The 17,355-nt window shown below is 39.4% G+C and overlaps 1 protein-coding gene and 1 pseudogene across 6 annotated transcripts in view; one reads left to right on the top strand and one right to left on the bottom strand.

Annotated features, from left to right (window-relative positions):
- LOC129475585 (zinc finger protein 81) overlaps window positions 1–607 on the bottom strand; it is a 97,803-nt gene extending 97,196 nt beyond the window's left edge. Inside the window, exon 1 of one of the 6 annotated variants that reach the window (XM_055267734.2) lies at window positions 479–607. The gene's annotated coding sequence lies outside the window, so the exon portion shown is untranslated. The remainder of the gene's footprint in view (window positions 1–478) is intronic. The other 5 variants (XM_063634413.1, XM_063634411.1, XM_055267735.2 and 2 more) reach the window with 5 other exon arrangements.
- A 95-nt stretch (window positions 608–702) lies between these two features.
- LOC129475012 (uncharacterized) lies at window positions 703–3,774 on the top strand (annotated as a pseudogene).
- The last annotated feature ends 13,581 nt before the right edge of the window (window positions 3,775–17,355 follow it).

The raw sequence follows: 17,355 nt of genomic DNA, 5'->3' as shown, positions 1-17,355 counted from the left end.
ACCATCACAGTGGAGAATTTCTCTCTCCTCAAAGTAATAGAAGAAGCAGACAAAAAAGGATAGATTTTCTATGACACAATTGACGACTAAATAATTAAATATTATTTTCAAGTTATATACAGAACGTTTCTAAAAATTCACCACGTACTAGGCCATAAGTCTCCTTATATTTCAAGGAATGAGCTTCACGTAGATATTTTTCTAACACAGAAAACTAAGGTTAGAGATCCATTACAGAGATAAACTTTTGCACACTGAAACCCCACTTTTGAATAACTCCTGGGTAAAAGACAAATGAATACAAGTTAACACTCTTAAAAAACATAATGTTCCAAACCCAATGGGGCTTAGAATGAACTTTAAGACCTTAACGGTGATATTAGAAAAGAGAAAAGCCTGCAAAATGATGAGCGAATCAGCCAACTCAAGTTAGATAAACGATTCCATCACTGGTCACACAGAATCGCCCAGCACTCACCCTCCCCGGCCCCCCATCACCTCCACATCCCTGGGCACTGAACGTCGAATCCTCCTGACAACTATCAAACCCCGGCTGAGAACCGGCGAGAACCGCAGCCGCTTCCGGTCACTACCCCTAGCACCGCCCTTTTTCGGGGTTTGGGACTTCACATGAATGAGGGAAAGGGGGGGTCCGCGCGTGCGCAAAACCACCTTTGAGGCTGCTGTTAGCCAGGAGTCAACATGGAGAAGTTACGGAAGTGGGTGCTTTAGGACGTTCGGTGCCCCCTCGGCGGCGTGGTCAGGTGGGGAACATGGCCGCGCCCACGTCGCCCTTCCCCATGGGGTACACCATGTTGGAGGAGTGTCCATCCGTATTGAGGATGAGGACACCTCTAAACTCACAGAGCAGGCTGTGAGTTTAGAGCTGTCTGCTCTAAACTCAGGTGGAGCTGTCCCGCTGGTGGCGGGCAGCACGGGTGGGGACGTTTTTCTGGGCGGGCTAACTGGAGGAGGGGTCTTTGGTTCTGTAGTCTATGTATCTATGTGATACCGCTCCGAGAAACTGAAGGGCCTCTCGGAAATAATCAGGGGCGGCCGCGGCCATCTCCTGGCAGTTACCACAGGATGAGAAGCGGGGAGATGTCAGGCTGGTTACAGGCTTCTCCTAGGACATACCACAAGGGAAGGAGGAGGAGAAATCAGGGTTATGCAAGCCCTCCTAGGATATGCCATGAGGTGGGAAAAAGGGAGAACTCAGTGCTGGGTTCCCCTCCTGCTGTGCCTGTGGGGCTTGGATGCGGGGTTTGAATGCTCCAGCAATCTACCTTATCTCCCACTCCATCTACCCCAGCTAAAAAGGGACTATGTAGTACCAATACTAATAATTTTTAATGTGTCCTTAGTCCAATGCAATATGTCAATAAAAATCTTTAGGAAACTTTATTATTTTTATTTCCTTATGAAGTAAAATATATGTGGTCATGGTGCCCTTACTTTGGAAATGTAGCTTTAATACAAGGCTCTGCTTCTACCCTTCGACCAGTTTGCTGCCCCATCTCACCTCCAATGTGTAAATTCTGGAGATGCCCCTGCCCTCTGGGAGATGTCACTGGAGCAGAAGGGGAAGAAGTCGTACAGTCTTTCACCTAAGAATGCCCATTCATCATTCAAAACCCAGTTCAAATATCTCCTCCTCCAGAGAATCTTCCTGACAGAGCTAGAAGCCTGTGTGCCCTCCTGAAAGCCTTTCTGAATCCTCAGGTGAAAAAAATATTTTGAGAGGACTTGGTGTAGGCTGAAGTGTGGACTTGCTGGGGGCTCTCAATCCAGTCTTATCCCCTCTGGCCCTCGGTTTAACAATCTCGAAGGTTAAAGGTGTCCTAGTCCAATTAGTCTCAAACTAATTTTTAGTCTGACAGATCCAGCAATCAATAAGGGAGACTGCACACCAGGGGCACCATGGGCAGCTCACTAAGCAAAGGAGAAGATAGAGTTCTTATAGGATTTTGAGGAGTAGTGGAGTTCAGATGAAATTAAATGAAGCAGTGTTTTAGTGGGCTCAAAGGAAAGCAGGGCTGTATGTAAAGGGTCATTGTCAGGTCTGAACTGTGAAGTGAACCCGGAGTGCTGTTTCCTTGGAAACAATTTAGATGTAGAATTTTGTGTCCCCAGATAACTCTTGCCTAAAGCTTTGCACCTGGGTTGAAAATTGAATCTTGCTTCTCTGTCTGGAAGTGACTTAGAATCTCCCATGAGAATCAGATGTTTCCCTCTTACTGATATCATTTCAAACAGCAAAGTTTCTGATAGTCTATGATTGTAGAGAACAAAGTTTCTCATTGACTAAGAAAGCAATAGGCACTTAAAGTAGGGGTTCTTTATGGCATTACAACTGCAGCATGCCCTTAGAAGAAATAATGTTTCCTGTGAATTTTGCATTTGGCTTTTTATGTGTCTGTTCTTCCATCCTGATGAATAGCAAGGCAGATTTTTATAGTCCGATTTTCATTTTAATTTTCTTAGAGAGTTGGTATCTTTGTCCATTTTCTGCTACTATAACAGAATATCACAGATTGGGTAATTTATAAAGAAAATAAGCTTATTTGGCTCATAGTTCTGGAGATTGGGAAGTCCAACTTGGTGCCAGCATCTGGTGAGGGCCTTATTGCTGCATTATTCCATGGCAGAGGACAAGAGGGCAAGAAAGAGTATGAACAAAGAGAAAGCACAAGGGACTGGCCTCACTTTATAACAACCCACTCTTGAGGTGACTAACCCATTCCCTCAGTGACAGCATTAATCAGTTTATGAGAATGGAGCCTCCATGACCTATTCACTTTTTAAAGGCCCCGCCTCCTAATACTGTTACAATGGCAATTTCAATATGAGTTTCAGAGGAGACAAACATTTGAACCATAGCAGTTGAACTTTGATTATCCCAGCTTGTCATTCTGCCCCTGCATCCCTGGTCTGGGCAAATGTTTGTTGAATGAATAAATGAAAGAAGAATGGAATCAGTGGAAGCATATTTGGCATGCATACACTTCTAATAGAGTGCCAAGAATACCATTGTTAGTGTTCTTGGATGTCATAATAGTACCAAAAAAAAAAAAAAAAGTTCTGTTAGATCACTTCAGAGAAGAAGGAAATATGGAGCCAGCAAACATATAAAGAGATGTTCAAAGTCATTTGTGATTAGGGAAATACAAATCAAGACATGATAAAAATGACATTTTATACCCATTCAAATTGCAAAAACGTAAAAGTCTGACAATACCAAGAGTTGGAGAGTATGTGAGCCAACAGGATCTTTTTGCCCTGTTGAAGGAATGTAAATCAGTGCAACCACTTTAGAAAATATTTTTGTGTTTTCTCCTACAGTGAATATATACACACCTTACAATCCAGTGAGTCCACTCTCATGAATATAGCCAAGAGAAACACTTGCACCAGAAACCTAGGATATGCATGTTTCTTAGTCTGCTTTCTGTTGCTTACAACAGAATACCTGAAACTGGGTAATTTCTAAAGAAAAGGAATTTATTTCTTACAGTTATGGGGGCTGAGAAGTCCAAGGTTGAAGGGCTGTAACTGGTGAGGGCCTTCTTTCTGGTAGGGACTCTCTGCAGAGTCCCAAGGTAGCACAGGGTATCGCACAGGGTATCACACAGTGAAGGGGATGAGTATGCTAGCTGAGGTCTCTCTTCCTCTTTTTTTTTTTTTTTTTGAGACGGATTCTTTCTCTGTCGCCTAGGCTAGAGTCCAGTGGTGCGATCTTGGCTGCCTGCAACCTCTGCCTCCCGGGTTCAAGCGATTCTCCTGCCTCAGCCTCCTGATTATAGGCGCACGCCACCACACCCAGCTAATTTTTGTATTTTTAGTAGAGACGGGGTTTCACCATGTTGGTCAGGCTGGTCTCAAACTCCTGACCTTGTGCTGGGATTACAGGCATGAGCCATTGTACCTGGCCTCTCTTCCTCTTCTTATAAAGTCACTAGTTCCACTCCCATGATAACCTATTAATCCATTAACTCATTAATGGAGTAATCCATTCATGAGGGCAGGGCAGAGACCTCAACACTCAATCACCTCTTGAAGGCCCCACCTCTCAATACTGCTACATTGGAGATAAATTTCAACATGAATTTTGGAGGGGACAAATATTCAAGCCATACCAGCATGGCATCCTGTTCACAACAGCAAAACCTGGAAACAAAAATGGATGCTCATCAACAGGAGTCATAATGAATCAACTAGAACAACACCCAACAATATGGATGAATATTAAGGGTGAGGAACTGTAATCCCAAAAGATTATATAAAGCATAACACACTTTTATAAACTTAAAATCTACTAATATAGGCTGGGCACAGTGGCTCATGCCTGTAATCCCAGCACTTTGGGAGGCCAAGGTGGGATGATCTCTTGAAGCCAGGGGTTCAAGACCAGTGTGGGCAACAAAGTGAGATCCCCGTCCCTACAAAAAGTTTAAAAATTAGTCAGGTGTAGTGGTGTGTGCCTGTAATCCCAGCTACTCGGGAGGCTGAGGTGGGAGGATCCCTTGAGCCTCTTGAGGAGTTCAAGACTGCAGTGAGCTGTGATAGTGCCACTGCACTCCAACCTGGGTGACAGAGCAAAACCCTGTCTCTTTAAAAAAAAAAAAAGCTACTAATATAAAGGATATGAACTATTTAGGATTTTGTGTAGTTGCAATAAAATTACATTAAAAAGAAATTTAAAAATGACGAACTTGGGATTCAGGATGATATTTACCTCAGTTGAGGGTGGGGACAAGGCAACGAATTGGGGGACTCCATGGATAGATGGAGGTTATCATCAAGTCCGTACCTTTTCTTTTGGGTGGTAGGTGCATATATTCATTCATTCATTCATTCATTCATTCATTTTAGAGACTGAGTCTCACTCTGTCGCCCAGGCTGGGGTGCAGTGGCACGATCATAGCTAATTATATTATTAAAAGTAAATATTTAATTGGGAAAATTTAGATGTTAGATAATGTGATAGTTAATACTGAGTGTCAACTTGATTGGATTGAAGGATGCAAAGTATTGATCCTGTGTGTGTCTGTGAGGGTGTTGTCAAAGGAGATTAACATTTGAGTCAGTGGGCTGGGAACGGCAGATCCACCCTTAATCTGGGTGGGCACCATCTAATCAGCTGCCAGCGCAGCTAGGATATAAAGCAGGTAGAAAAACGTGAAAAAGGCTACACTGGCTTAGCTTCCTAGCCTACATCTTTCTCCCCTGCTGGATGCTTCCTGCCCTCAAACATCGGACTCCAAGTTCTTCAGCTTTGGGGACTCGGACTGGCTTCCTTGCTCCTCAGCTTGCAGACAGCCTATTGTGGGACCTTGTGATTGTGTGAGTTAATACTGCTTAATAAACTCATATATATATCACCTACTAGTTCTGTCCCTCTAGCCCTCTAGAGAACCCTGACTAATACAGATAAATATCTAACTGATAAAAAGAAAAAATCTGTATGGAGAAAAGTGGCATCTCTCCCTTTAATGGGGCAAGAAAACATTTGGCTCCAGCCCAGAGATGCCACCTAGTGGTGGGATGAACAGGGAGGCAGGTGCTCCATGGCCTTGACATTTACTGCTGCCCCTGGCTCCATGGGTCACTCTATCGAATCACTTACCTGCTCAAATGTCTCTTCTTCAGAGGTCTTTCTTCCCTGGTCTATCCCAACACTCGAGCTTTTCGCCAGGCTTCAGTTCTCTTCATAGCCTTCCTTTGTATCAGAAATTATTGTATTTGTTTACTGTTTGCTCATTTACTTGTTCATGCTGATACTGCAGTGATTTCTGCTTCTTACATATATGGAGTAATCAACTGCTTTATTTCTAGTATCTTTATTATACAATGTAGAGGGCAGCAAAATACACACATCAGAGTCATTTTCTTAAAATATTAATGATTTCCCCAAAAGACTCTGCAGGCATCTCTGGACGACATGACTGCTATAATAAAATTAATTCGGTATAAGTAATGCATGAAATACCAAAGAGATGGAGAACTTATAAATACTTGATGAATTGACCATCCGGCACCGTTCTTGGTACTTGATGTCTGGTGCAACAAAACAGCCCCCAAATCCCTAACTTCATGGAGTTAACATCCTAGCAGGGAATAGAAGCAATAAGCATTTTAAAAGAGCAAATTACAAAGGTGACAACTGCTAAAGAGGGGATGTTATAGGGGAGTGATATGAGTTGGAAATGCTGGGAGAACTGCCACTTTATGTTTTTAGTTTTTATTTTAAAAAAATAATTTTGGCTGTGCAAAGTGGCTCACACCTGTAATCCCAGCACTTTGAGAGGCCGAGGTGGGTGGATCACGAGGTCAGGAGTTCAAGACCAGCCTGGCCAAGATGGTGAAACCCTGTCTCTACTAAAAATACAAAAATTAGCTGGGTGTGGTGGCAGGCTTCTGTAATCCCAGCTACTTGGGAAGCTAAGGCGGAGAATTGCTTGAACCCGGGAAGTGGAGGTTGTACTAAGCCAAGATCGTGCCACTGCACTCCAGCCTGAGTGACAGAGCGAGACTCCATCTCAAAAAAAATTATGTTTTAAATTGTTGTGGGTACATAGTAGGTGTATATATTTATAGGGCACACAAGATATTTTGATACAGGCATGCAATGTGACATAAGCACATCATGGGGAATGGGATATCCATCCCATGAAGCATTTATCCTTTGAGTTACAAACAATCCAATACACTCTTTATTTTAAAATGTACAATTCAGTTATTATTGACTATAGTCACCCTATCGTGCCATCAAATAGTAGATCTTATTCATTTTTTCTAACTATATTTCTTGTACCCGCTAACCATCCCCACCAGCCCCCCATTATCCTTCCCAGCCTCTGGTAACCATCCTTCTATTCTCTATCTCCGTAATTGTTTTGATTTATAGCTCCCACAAATAAGTGAGAACATGCAATGTTTGTCTTTCTGTGCCTCGCTTATTTCACTTAACAATGATCTCCAGTTCCATCCATGTTGTTGCAAATGACTGGTCTCATTCTTTTTATGGCTAAATTGTATTCCATTATGTATAAGTACAATGTTTTCTTTATCCGTTCATCTGTTGATGGACCTTTAGGTGGGTTCCAAATCTTAGCTATTGTAAACAGTGCTGCAACAAACACAGGAGTGCAGATGTTTTTTCCATATACTGATTTCCAGAACTGCCACTTTAAATAGAGAGGTCAGTTGGGATTCTTTACATTTATATGGGTACCCAGTTGAAAACCAAGAAGAATGCAAAGTCCGAGTATTTTTATATCTGCAGCTAAGGACATAATGATGAGCACCTGTGTCCTAGAGCAGATGCAAAAATTAATCCACAGCCAAGGTCTCCTGGTCACTCCTGTCTTGTGTGCCTCCCTTTAGTAGGGGAAAACATTTTACAAAGTCTTCCACTGACAGAAGTCAAAGAAAACTTTGTGAAAAGTATCAGGTTCAATGGCTGAGCAGGGACCTCAGGACCAATAACCACAACCATTTACATACTTCAGTAGATAGCAAGCAATAATACCTTATTTATTTTACACCTAGCTTTTTAATGGAAAATTTTCACACCTACACAAAAGTTGACAGAACTGCAGTATGAATATTCAAATACCTTCCACCTAGAAGTAACAATTGTTCATCTATGTCACATTTGCCTTATATTTCTGTTTGCATATATACAGGACCCATCATTTAAAAACAGAGTCAAAAGAAAATGATTGAAGTGACTGCTATAGAGCTTAAAGGCTTTATTCAGCTGAGGTGCATCAGGTAATGTCCTGATTGAAGCAGGGTCAGGGTTTTTATGAGGGAAAGTGGAGTATGTGTTCTTGCTTTTGGCTTAGGTAGCTGTATGTGTGTACACACACACACACACACACACACACACTAGAGAGAGACGGGGTCTCGCTATGTTGCCCAGGCTGGTACCAAACTCCTGTCCTCAAGCAATCCTCCTCCTCAGCCTCCCAAAGTGCTAGGATTATAGTTGTGAGCTAACATGCCTGGCCTGGATAGCAGTTTTTGACTTTAAGTGAAACTCGTAGTTGGTGGCAAGGTCGTTCCTGTTTTTGTGCCCCTTGCTCAATCAGAACCCTTCAGGACAGTATTTTCAGAGGATTACTTTTGCAAACATTGTGGCTTATCTGCTAGTCAGAGCTCACGGGGGCAGGGGAGAGATAGCAAAAAAGGATGAAAGGTGCAAGGTAGAAGGCAACAGAGAAACTGAGGACTCCACCGTGTTTGTTTTACAATACCTTTGTACAGTAAGCTGCAGACATCATGCTCTTTATACTCAGCAGGATATATACTCAGCATGTATCTCCTGAGGGACTGAATATACAAACAGACAATGACCAGACCATATACAACAATAGAATCCTGACCTACAACCTCTGCAGCAATAAGCGTGGGAAGCCAAACCACAACCGCAGTAGCAATCAGCCCAGATGGTCAGGATTTGGTTGATGACATCTAGCTTCTCAATTTTTTTAACCCAATTTCCAATTCAGGGCCAACCAGAAAAAGCCGAATCTACTTCCCAAATCAATCTCATAGGATGCCCCACTTCAGTTAGTCCACCTCCAGCTTGTGCACTCCAACACCCTCCAATCAGGACACACCTGAAGCCTTCCTCTTTTTCTACTGCATATAAAGCTTTCCCATTCTTCTGCCTGCCTTTGAGTCTTTGACAAACGCCAAGTGGTAATGGCCCAATACCTTACTATAGTAAGCTCTGAAAAGTCTCTGCTTTTTCTCATTGGATCATCTGTGTATATTTCCACTCTCCTAAAAACAAGGACATTTTCTTGCATAGCCACAAGCCCATTCTCACCCCTAAGAAATTTGAGAGGTTTTTTTAAACGATTTAAAATTTTATGTTTATATACACCATGGAATACTATGCAGCCATAAAAAATGATGAGTTCGTGTCCTTTGTAGGGACATGGATGAAATTGGAAAACATCATCCTCAGTAAACTATCGCAAGGACAAAAAACCAAACACCGCATGTTCTCACTCATAGGTGGGAATTGAACAATGAGAACTCATGGACACAGGAAGGGGAACATCACACTCCGGGGACTGTTGTGGGGTGGGGGGAGGGGGGAGGGACAGCATTAGGAGATATACCTAATGCTAAATGACGAGTTAATGGGTGCAGGAAATCAACATGGCACATGGATACATATGTAACAAACCTGCACATTGTGCACATGTACCCTAAAACCTAAAGTATAAAAAAAAAAAAAAAATTTATGTTTAAATTATCATATAGTAGCACTGACTTTTTGGTGTACAGTTTAATTAATTAATTACCTTATTTATTTGTTTTTGAGATGGAGTCTCGCTCTGTCACCCAGGCTGTAGTGCAGTGGCCTGATCTCAGCTCACTGCAACCTCCGCCTCCCAGGTTCAAGCCATTCTCCTGCCTCAGCCACCTGAGTAGCTGGGATTACAGGTGCCCACCACCATGCCCAGCTAATTTTTGTATTTTTTTAGTAGAGATAGAGTTTCACCATGTTGGCCAGGCTGGTCATTAACTCCTAACCTCAAGTGATCCTCCTGCCTCAGCCTCCCAAAGTACTAGGATTACAGGCGTAAACCACCATGCCCAGCCTAATTAATTTATTTTTAAGTGGAGGCCTTGCTCTGTTGCCCAGGCTGGAGTTCAGTAGCTTGATCATGGCTCACTGCAGCCTCAAACTCCTGGCCTCAAGCAGTCCTTCTGCCTTGGCCTCGCAAAGTGCTGGGATTACAGGCATGAGCCACCACACCCAGCCCAGTGTCATAAATTTTAATTCATGTGTAGATTTGTGTAACCACCGCCACCATCAGCATACAGAACAGTTCCATGACACCTCCCCCTCAAAAAAATCTCATCACACCTAAGAAATTTAACAATGATACAAAAATATTATGCAGTCCAAATTCCATATGTTTCTAGTTAGCTCCAATTTTTTTTTTTACAACTTAAAAAAAATCCTGTATCCAAACAGGTTCATGCATTGCATTTGGTTGTCATATCTCCTTAGTCTCTAATCTCTTCTTTAGTCTTAATCTATAATAGTTTCCCAGCCTTTTTTGTCTGTCACGATGTTAATATTTTTGAAGGGCTTATGTCAATTGTTACAGATGGTTACAGTTACAGATGGTTCTGCATTTCTGTTTTCTCAAAAACGGATTCAGGCCAAATGACTTGGAAAAGAAACCTACATGGGTGATGTGTCCCTCTTGGTAAGTCATATCTGGAGGCATGTGTCAGTTCACTCTGTTGGTAATATTATACTAAGTTTGACTTCTTGGTTAAGGGATGGACCACCAAATCTCTCCATTGCAAAAAAAGCCACCTCTGCCCTTTGTATTTAGCTGTGGGGTCATTCTTTGGGAACCCTGTGAATAATCTGTTCCCCAAGAAGCATTCACAAAAATGGTTTTAGCACTTATAACTGACAGGTCACGTTTAGCAGGCTTCCAAATTAACCCACCCAGGAAAGTCTTAGAATTCATGGCTTACTTCCTGTCCCCGGAGTAAAAAATCTTATGAGTTCTTCAAACTATTGACAAACTGATTAATACATAACCTACTGACACTAAAAAGGACACTAATTTGTTTCTAAATCATGATGTTTTACAAATTTTTTGCTGAGTCATAAAGTTTTACCGATTGTCTTATGTGTAGAACATTTTAGCCTATGTGTTATAATCTGTAGTTAATGATTATAACCTCTATATTATACCCTCCAATAAAAAGGACAACTCTGACATGAAGAGTCCTTCTCCCTTCTTCTAAATTTTCCCATAAACGCCTTTCAGCCTATGGCAAACTTGAACATGATCAACTTTGTTGGTGTGTCTTCCTGGGTTGATCCTCACATTTGGCTTCCAGTAAAACTTTTCCAAATTATTTCTACCTCAACAACCTTAATTTGGGTCCATTGATGATCTTTGCCTAAAATAATTATTAACTTTAGGGTGGCAAAATGTGCTTCTCTAATTCTATTATTTTTCTGTATTAGCTGGCATTTTTTGTTAAAGAATTTTCCCTCCCTGTGCATGTAGGGTTTTTTTTGAGAATAATTATAGTCATGTCCCAGCATCAGATTTACTGCCTTTCTGATTGCAGATACATTGCATAACACACAATTCGCTCTTAAGAAATATCAGTGCAATGAATAAATGATAAGTACCGCTATAATATTCTACTAGAACTCCTGGACACACAATCTGTACTCATCAATTCCAATTTTCTTTCCCAATTGCAGTATGTCAGATATACTGGTCCTCAGATCTTTGTCTTGGCTCTGAAACCACATTTTTTTCTTACTTCTAATCTAATATCTTCATGCTTCTTGATTCTAGTGACTGGAATCATGCTGATGACTTGATTTCATTGATTTATTTGAGCTCTACTGAGAAACAACTGAACTATTGAATATTGCCATATTCATCTCCATAGGATTGTATTGTTTTTACTTACCCCAGCAATAGATGAGAGTATTAGTTTTCTCATAATTTCACCAAAAGCATGGGTTGTTAAGCTTTTAGATTTTGCCAGTCTGGGAGGTGGGAAATGATATCTCAAGTGTAGTTTTAATGTACTTTTGTCTTAGTATGAGGGTGGTTGAGCAAGCTTTCATGTTATTAAAATCCTGTGTATTGGTTTTTCTCTCAATGAATTTTGCCTATGTTTAATTCAGTTAATATGACATTAATATGCTGCCAAATTTTAAAACTTCCCTTTAACCGTAATATAGTCCTACTTAGTTATGATGTATTATTCTTTAAAAAAATCACTGATATATAATAGATGTACAGATATATTATTATTATTTTAATGTACTATTGGATTCTATTTGCTAATATTTTATTTAGTAATGTTTTTGTTTAATGTTCCTAAATTAGAATGCTCTAAACTTAGTGTCAGCATGATATACCTTTCTTTATCCCCTTTGCTTTTAAACTATCTGTATATTTATATGTAAAGTGGGCTTCTTACAGATTGGCATATAGTTGGGTCTTGGTTTTTTATGCACTCCAACACTCCTTGTTTTTTAATTGGTGTATTTATATGATTCACATTTGATATGGTTTGGCTGTGTCCCCCACCCAAAATCTCATCTTGAATTGTAGTCCCCATAATCCCCACATGTCTAGGGAGAGACCAGGTGGAGGCAATTGAATCATGGGGGTGGTTCCCCCGATGCTGTTCTCGTGATAGTGAGTGAGTTCTCACGAGATCTGATGATTTTATAAGTGTGTGGTAGTTCCTCCTGTGTTCATTCTCCTTCCTGCCGCCTTGTGAAGAAGGTTCCTTGCTTCCCCTTTGCCTTCTGCCATGACTGTAAGTTTCCTGAGGCCTCCCCAACCATGCTGAACTGTGAATCAATTAAACCTCTTTCCTTTATAAATTACCCAGTGTTGGGCAGTTCTTTATAGCAGTGTGAAAACAGACTAATACAACATTTAAGATGATGATTTATGTAGTTTATAATTATCTACCATCTTTTAAACTGTTTTCTATTTATTGTACTTGTACTTTTTCCTTTTTTATCTTCCCCTTTTTTCTGCCTTCTGTGGTTTTAATTAATCATTTTATATGATTCCATTTTCTCTCCTCTCTTCTCTATCAATTACGCTTTTTAAAAATTTTTTTTGGCAGTTGCCATAGACTTTTGAATATACATTGACAACTAATCTAAGTCCGCTTTCAACTAACACTATACTGCTTCATGGGTATTGCAGGTACTTTATAGCTGAGTATTCCCAATTCCTTCCTCTCATCCTTTATAACGTTGCTGTCATTTATTTCACTTATAAATATGCTATAATCATATAATACATTACTTTGAACAGTTGTCTATTAGATCAATTAAGAATAAGAAAAATAAAATATTTTAACTTTAATTATTCTTTCTCTTCCTTCCTAGTAGATCTGAGTTTCTGACCTAGATTATTTTCCTTCTTTCTGAGGAACCCCTTTCAACATTTCTTGCAAGGCAGATCTACTGGCAATGAATTTCTTCAGTGTTTCTTTATCTGAGAAAGTCTTTATTTCTCCTTCATTTTCGAAGGATAATTTCACTGGATCTAGAATTTAGGTTGTTGGGTTTTTTTCTTTTGACACTTTGAATGTGCCTCTCCACTCTCTTACTGTTTTCATGGTTTCCAATGAGTAGTCCAATGTAATTCTTAATCTTGTTCTTCCAGTGGTAAGATGCCCCCTCCTCTGGATTCTTTCAATATTTTCTCTGTTGTTGGTTTTCTTCAGTGCGACTATCATATGACTAGTGTAGAATGTTTTGGTATTTATCCTGTGCTATGGTTTGGATGTTTGTTCCCTCCAAACCTCGTGTTGAAATTTGATCCCAAATGTTGGGGGAGGGGCCTAATGGGAGGTGTTTGGGTTATGGAGGTGGATCCCTCATGAATAGATTAATGCTCTCAGCAATGAGTGAATTTACACTCTATTAGTTCCCAGGAGAGCTGGTTGTTAAAGAGTCTGGCACCTACGCACTCTCCCTTGCTTCTTCTCTCACCATGTGATCTCTGCACATGCCAGCTTTCCACTATGAGTGGAGGCACCCTGAGACCCTCACCAGATGCAGATGCCCAATCTTGAACTTTCCAATCATCCAAATCATGAGCCAAATAAATCTTTTTTTCTTTATAAATAACCCGGCCTCAGGTATTCCTTTATAACAACACTAAGTGGACTAAGACATCCTGCTTACTGGATCTGCAATTTGGTGTCTGCCATTAATTTTGTAGAATTCTTGCCATTATTTCTTCAAATATTTCTCTTCTGCTCTTTCCTCTCTTCTCTTTTTGCTTTCCAATTATGCGTATTTTACACTCTTTGTAATTATCCCACAGTTCTTGGAAATTCTGTTGTGCTTTTTTTTCATTTTTTCTTATCCTTGCTTTTCAGTCTGAGACATTTCTATTGACCTTTCTTCAAGCTCACTGATTCTTTCCTCTGCTATGTCCAGCCTACTTATGAGCCCACGAAAGCCATTCTTTCATTTCTGTTATAGTGTTTTTTTTATTTCTAGCATATTCTCTTGATTTTCTTAGAGTTCCTGTCTCTCTTCTTAAATTACCCATTTGTTTTCACATGTTGTCCACATTTTACATTAGAGCCTCTAACATATTAATCATAGTTCTCTTAAATGCCCTACATGATAATTTCAAAATCTGTGTCATATCTGAGTCTGGTTCTGATGCTTGCTTTGCCTCTTCAGACTATATTTTTTCTTGCCTTTTAGCATGGTTTTATAATTTTTTGTTGAATGCTGGACATGATGTATCAGGTATCTAACAAATACAGATCTCTAGTATGAGATTTTATGTTAACCTAGGAGCTGGTCTGTGTTTAATATTTGCTGTAGTTCTAGATGCCAGAGGTTTCATGTTTCTCCAGTGTTCTTATTTTTTCCCTCCCCTGGTGTCTTTGAGTTTCCCTAAGAACTCCTTCATTAAATAGGGCCTGTGTCTTGCAGCTCTTTCAGTTTTAATTCACTGTTATTATACTGCAGTAGTAAGGAGTGAAAGAGAGGAAATATTCCATTATCTTATGATTAAATTTCACTCTTTTTGTGGGCCTTAGTCTCTGGGCTGTGACCTTCAAAAGTATTTCTTAGCCTTTTTTTCTCCCCTTAGATTATACAGGACATTTTTGACTGGGTGCCCTTCACCCAGGTAGACAAGTCTCTGGAAAAATTTCTTCCCCTAGAGAGCAGTCCTTCGTTATAGAGAAAGCTCTGAGTGTGTTTCAAAATGGCAACTTGAACCCTCTTACCCTCCTACCCCCCTCTTGCCAGAAACCTGAGGGGATTGTCTTTAGATCTTCACCTGAGGACCTTCTTGGCTTCCTGGAGGTAAAACCCAGGAAAGCGTGAGACCTCCGTAAGAGGTTTCTCATTCTCAAGCTATTCATACTCAGCCTCCAGCAATTTGTCAAAATCACCAGTGAAGTGTTCCTATCTGCTTAGGGATCCAGCAGCTTCTGCTCCAGGTAAAGTAAGCTGATCTCAGCTGTGATTCTCTGTGTTTGTCTGTCTCTTCAGATTTGGGGCTGGCAGTTTGCCTTGTGACCTAAACTCTCTGAGGGCCTATGAAAAGTCATTGAGTTTCAGTTTGTTCAGCCTTTATTATTGTTGCAAGGATGGGAGTGATTACTTCCAAGCTCTTAACATGTCAGAGCTGAAACTAGAAGTCTGTGTTCACTTGTTAAATCTCATCAAATAATGCACATAAGATTTGTGTGTTTTACTGTATGTAAATTTTGCCTTAGAATATAGACAAATACTAAACTCTAGTTTATGATATGCATGTTGAAATTTTAGGGGTGATGTGCACTGATGACTGTAACATAATTCGAAATGCATCAAAAAAAGAAGATGGGTTGATGAATGAAAAGAAAGATATGTATATGAATAGATATGAGATAAAGCAAATATACTGAAATATTGGTTATAGATTTTTAGGTTGTGGTTTTGTGCATACTCACTTTAAAATTCTTTTAGGTTTTCTTTATGTCCCAAAATGTTCATAATAAAATGTTGTAATGAATGTATCATACTTTATATAATCTTTGGCAATTTACACTTTTTCACTTAGCATCCCTTCGTGTTGTTAAATATTACTGTAGCTTGTTCATTTTTACTCCTTTGGTGAGCATCTGGTTTGTGTCCAGGTTTTTATAACATGAATAGGCTTTCATGAATGTCCTTTTACATATTTTGTGGGGCACCTGGGCAAGAGCTTCTCTTGGGGCTATTTCTGGGAGTGGACTTGCTGTGTGATGAGGTGTGTGAATGTCCAATTATAGAAGGAAATGCTAAACTTCTTTCCAAAGTGGTTTCCCTAATTTACATTCCCACCAAAAGTATATAAGAGATCCTTACCAACATTTAATCTTGCCCAACTGCTTTATTTTTACCAAATGAATGGATATAAGAGAGTATTTCAGTATGTTCTCAATAGGCAATTCCCTGATTAGTAATGTTTTGTTGATTATTTTATTAATTTCTGTTTTTAACATTTACTTACCTCCTTTGTGGATATTTAATTTTCCTTTCCTACAGTGTGTACTAAAAGTTTAGCTAATTCATCTTCAGAATTTCTTGTTTACTAATAAATGCATTTTATGATATAAATAATCTTAAGTATATTAATTTTCCCAGCCCATATATGTTATATGTAGTGCTCTCATAATACTAGGTAGTTGGTAATTCATTTTAATTTCCTCCTTAACCCAAGTATTAATTGTATGTGAGTGTTTTTAATGTCCAGGTATTTGAAATATTTATTGTCTCTTTGCTTTTATCTCCATTTTTATTTCATTGTGGGTTATGAATATTGCCTTGTGATATCATTTTAAAGATTTATTATTTTGTTTGTAGTCTAGTGCAAGGATTTTTAAGGATGTCTCATTCATGTTTAAAATGTGCATTCTCTTGAGTACAAAATAAAGATTGAATATAGCTATATCAAATACCAAGTTTATTGATTATATTATTCATCTTTGTGTCTTACATATTTCATCTATTTGATCTTGTCAGTTTCTATGAGATATATTATTCTTCCTTTGTAAATGAATACTTGCAAAATTTTCCCCATTGTGTCAGTTTTTGTTTTATGTATTTCAAAAGTACACACACACACACACACACACACACACATATAAATGCTCACGATTGGTGCATCTTCTTGGTGGCTTGCATGGTTTTAAATTAAGAACTCCCTCTGTTTATCCCTTTTTAAATTCTATACTTTAAAATATATTTTGTCTAATGTTAATATTGTTACTTGTGAATATTTCCATCCATTTCTTTTCTTCATTTAAAACCTTTTCACTGTAAACTTTATGTGTATATACACCAAAGTAGATCAAGTAGAATAGTGACTTCCTATGTACCCAAAACTCAGCTGCAACAGTTATCAACATTCTATTTTATTTCCTCACTTCTCCACCCCTAGTTAAACAGCCCCATTGGTTGAGTATTTTAAAGCCAATACCAGACTTCATATCATTTCATCCATACACTTCAGTATAAACCTCTAACATAACACTAGGACACTTTCCTTTTCTTTTTCTCATCTTCCTCTCCTGTGCCTGAAACATTTTTAGATATGTATACGTGTGCTAGCAAGCTTCCACTGATTCAATTTCTTCTTTTATTTGTTCACTCTATTAGTCTGTTTTCATGCTGCTGATAAAGACATAACTGAGACTGGGTAATTTATAAAGAAAAAGAGGTTTCATGAACTCACAGTTCCATGTGGCTGGGGAGGCCTCACAATCATGGTGGAAAGCGGAATGCAAAAGGCACTTCTTACATGGTGG

Source organism: Symphalangus syndactylus, chromosome X (assembly GCF_028878055.3).
Source record: "Symphalangus syndactylus isolate Jambi chromosome X, NHGRI_mSymSyn1-v2.1_pri, whole genome shotgun sequence".
NCBI lineage: Eukaryota > Metazoa > Chordata > Mammalia > Primates > Hylobatidae > Symphalangus > Symphalangus syndactylus.
The sequence above is the reverse complement of the archived record's forward strand: the minus strand, read 5'-3'. Positions and strand labels throughout refer to the sequence as shown.